A 4,409-nucleotide genomic window follows, 5' to 3' on the forward strand; every position below is an offset into this window, starting at 1 on the left:
TCCGATAATTTTGCAATTTCCATCGAGCTGCTTTCGTCGACGATATTTATTTTCTCTTTTGTGTCATCGCTCGGAACATTCGTTTGTTGCTGAACTCTACTCCCTGCGCTTTCTCCGTTACCTTCTTTCATATTCTTGCCTGCTTTGTTCTTGTGCTTAGTCTTAGTATCAGATTTGTTATGATTAACGTAGCTATCGTCGGTAATATAAGGTTGATCTTTCAGCTCCTTTTTTACTACCTTTCCGGTTTTTCTTCTCGCCTTTGGAGATCAATTCTTTTGTGTCATGGTTACCATCTTTAATTTTTATGTTATCCTTAAGAGTACTTTGATCTGGCGCTTTAACCTGGCTCGATAATATGTTTTGTATAAATAGAGTGTTTTCTTTTGCTCTTGCCGCTATTTTAGATTTTCCGGCTTCCTTGGATTTTTCGCCTGAATTGGTCTGTTTCTTGTCCGTTTCATCCTTAGATTTGTCCAGAGTCCCGATAACGGATTCTCGAGACTTGTTCTGCTCTTTAAGCTTATCCTTCTGAGACTTCGCTTTCTGCTTCTCCATGTTCTTGATTTCTTTAGGCGCTTTGTCAATTTCATCGTCGCCCTTCGTAGTGTTCTCTAACCTTACGTAAGGTGTGGTTATCCCGACAGGGTTGTCGGTGGCATTATTTATTGTTGTAAGACATGTATAATTGTCAAGTTCTACTAGACAATTTCCAATAAAAATTCCCTGCGAAATTTCTTCATCTGGGATTACTTCCACTCGATTTATGTTCACCGCGGCGCGTATTCTTATTTCACTGCGCGCGGGGAGGTTGTACATTTGCTGTGGTATCAGCGGTAGACTTTGTCCGGAAACCGTCATTGTTCTTATTTTATAGTCGAATTTAGCGCGGTGTTCGTGAAGGAAATCTATTCCTAAGATCCCCTCGTATTTGATTGGAAAATCATCTTGTACGACAAATAGTTCAAATTTCCGACGCTGTTTTTCTAAGCTGACAGTGGCGGTTATTTTTCTTATAGTGTGTTGAGGTCTTCCGTCTTTTTCATATTCTCGCGCGCGATCACAGAGGGGGGGCGCGCGAACGTAGCATGTAGGCAAGCGAGCCGAGGGGAGTCGAGCGCGCTCTCTTCGCGCGTAATCACGCAGCTGGTCTGACCGTCCGTTTCCGAACATCTCTGTATAGACTATGGAAGCTTAAATATATTTCGCAGTTTATCCAAATTACACGGCTCCGGGTTATTTTTCGATATACCTACCCTGACAAACTACAAAAATTAACATAGTGAAAGCTTTATGTCCGGTGATACCCGTTAGCGTCAATTTTTTTGCAGTCATAGGGGTATCATCGTCTAATGTTTGTACTTTTACGAGACTAAGTGCGGATTCCGTGTCAACAAGAAATGGTATTCCTTTTCGTTTAGCTTTCTTTATTGGCAAGTTTACTAGGTCAAATCCGGTGCGGCTATGTAAATTTTGCCGGATTTGGTTTACGCGGTAGTCGCGCACGCGACTTTGCTCCTTTTTATTTCCTTCCTCCTGGTCACTGTTGAATCTGACGCTCCCGTTACTGTGAGATGTCGATGGTTTATTTATATCTAGCGCGGTGATAGTCACTGGGCGCGAGGGTTTACGGTAGTCACTCGCGGTGTCCCGTGTCTCGGTCGGCTTCCCGTGTATGTACCAGCAGCTATCGTGAATGTGTCCGTTTTTCTTGCATCGTGTACACCATGTGTCGGTCACATTCACGCAAAAGGGTACTGCTGGTTTAGGTAGAACGAACCGGTTGCCATATCGACTGCTACGGCATTCGCGTCCTTGATGTCCCATTTTTCCGCATTTTTGGCATAGTATTATGGGAACATCTCGTTTAGTGTTTTCGAAAGGACTTCGGTTATACTAGTTTGTTTCATATGTCCGCGCAGGAGTTTCATGGGTTCCTTTGATCCTTTTTTCCTCTATGGCTCCTGCTATTGCCTCGGTTAAAGTCGCGGGTGCGCGGGACCAGACTATTGTTTGTAACCTGTCATTTAGTCCTAGTTGATAGTTGACAAGGGCTAACGACTTCAAAAAGAAATGGATGCCGAGTTTCTGTGTGGGAGAATAGAGATGCCCCTCTGTTCCGGCTTCGAATAGATCCGTGATTAATCATTCTACACGGTTTCCGTAAGTTCGTGCATCTTTTCCAGGCTTTTGATACAAATTATTAAAATCTCGAAGTAGTCGAGTTTCTTTTTCATAAAACATCTTTCTAACACATCCTTTAGGACAGCAAAAGTAAGAATGTTTCGGTTTTTAACCTCAGTTAGGGCAATGCCCTTTAGTTTAGTGCAGATTACTGCTCGAATTAATGTGGATTCGTCAGAAGGGTGTATCAGTTCGAACGCGTATTTGCACGCCGTTAAAAATTCTATTAGTTTATCATCCTGCGTACCATTGAATATGGGGATCTGATCTCGCGCTTCCCTGATGCGCTGGGATCAATCCTCGTTAATCGGGGGTAACCCGTCTGTGAGATGGTCATTGTGACCTTGTCCTCGTCTGTCTGGAGGGAATCGGTCAGTTTCTATGTTAGTGTTCCTTACGTTTGGTGGGTCGTCTATGCAAGAGTTGGTTAGTAGAGCTGCATTAGTATATGTAGTATCTCGCAATTCCTCTATACGCGCTAATAACTGCTCGTTAACATTATTATATAGGTCAACGTCGCGTCGAATTCTACTAAGTCCTGGTTGAGAATCGTTTACGTCGCTCAACGGGTCCTCTCGTAATAGAGGCCTGCGAGGGCGAGAGATTTCCTGATCTCTTCCGTTCTCCGCCGCGTATAGGTTTTCGTCGCGTTGCCCGGTGGCCATTTCGTCAAATGGATCGAATACACTACTATCGTAAGAAGTTAAGGAGAAATCTCCTCTTTGCGAGACGTCGCTAATGGTACTGTGTGAGGGTAAATATGCGCGGCGTCTTGTACGTCGGGTGTCTTCTGTAACTTGCACGTCCGGTAGTATGCTATGGTCTATCTCGCCGAAAGGGAATTCACGTTCGGCGGTTACGTGCTCTGGAGATTCGCGTTCGGTTTCGCCCGAGTAGTCTAAAACGTCGCACAAGCTCTAATGTTTCACGCGCGTTATCTATAGCTTCGGCAACTGTCTCGTTGGGATTCGATAGGTGTTCGATAGTTAATCGCGCTGGTGCGCTATGTAGCCACGATTGATTTGATATAGGTCGGTTAGGAGTACCGCTTTCGCTCGACATTCACGCCTTTACGTGTTCGCTCGCATAAACCTAATCGCTTAGGTTACAATAGTTTCTCGACTTACAATAACGTTGTCACGGCTCTTCTGTAGCTCATCGTGTTTTGGTTGAGTCGGCAAGTCGTCGCTCGTTACTGGGTCAGTGGCGTTGGGCAGGTCGCGGTCGCCGCTGGTGCATTCGCCGTAGGCTCCGGTGTCGCTGACAACAAGTATCGTAGGCCGTAGCTCCGACGGTCGCTTGATTACGCTGCAGCGTCGTCTTTCACCGATTACCGCTGTCCTCAGCTAGCTCCGTTTCACCTTGTGGTCCCAGTGTTGTCTAGGAGGACTCTCAATTAATTTTTTGAGCTCTCTCAAAATTTTATTTTATTTTTTTTTTTGTAGACTTGTCGTCTAATGTATTTATGGAGTAGTTGTTTCTTCTCGGTCTTGTAGATTCTCGCTCTTTTTTGAGATAACCGGTAGCGTTTTTTCAGTAGACGTATCTCCGACGTCCACTAGTTAGCTCCGATGATTTCTCGTTTAAGTTTTTTTTTTCCCTTGTCACTTACACCACCCTTTTCTTACCCGTATTTCACTTTCTGTTCACAGGTAGCTCCTGGACCCGGCATACACCGATCCCACCGCTGCCACCAAATTGTCGTGCCCCGTGCTGCCGGGACGCGAAAAGAGTTCGGAATCGGTGATGCGGGCGCGGCAGGGTGTGTGGCCGTGGGTAAAAATGTAGTCAGTAGTTGTAACTACTTTTTGTAGTACTTTTAAATATAAAAGATTTATTTGTAACTACACTTGAACATGTTTAATTGCCACTCCCGAGTTTTATTAGTAATGTGAACCGCGCGTCGGTTGCGTATGTCGCGGCGAGAGACCGAGGTGTTAAGTCTGACGAGGGTGGTCTTCTCCGTTCTTTTATTAGGTGGTAAACTTAGTTCCTGCGGCTCACAGTTAGATGACGTTAGTTGTAGGTGTAATTTATTTTGACATCTGAAACTGGCTGCATTTTAGAGATTAGACATTTGTCAATAAAATTCAGTGCAAAGAGATTCATTTGAGCGAGCAGTGCTATTTTTTCTTTTGATTAAATATGGAACGTGATAAGTTGTTTTTTCGACATGTGCTGCTTCATTACTTTGACTTGAAAAAAACTGCAGCTGCAGCTTATAA

Source organism: Odontomachus brunneus, unplaced genomic scaffold, assembly GCF_010583005.1.
Source record: "Odontomachus brunneus isolate Ranch 3 - 2012 unplaced genomic scaffold, Obru_v1 Obru_scaffold_349, whole genome shotgun sequence".
Lineage (NCBI taxonomy): Eukaryota > Metazoa > Arthropoda > Insecta > Hymenoptera > Formicidae > Odontomachus > Odontomachus brunneus.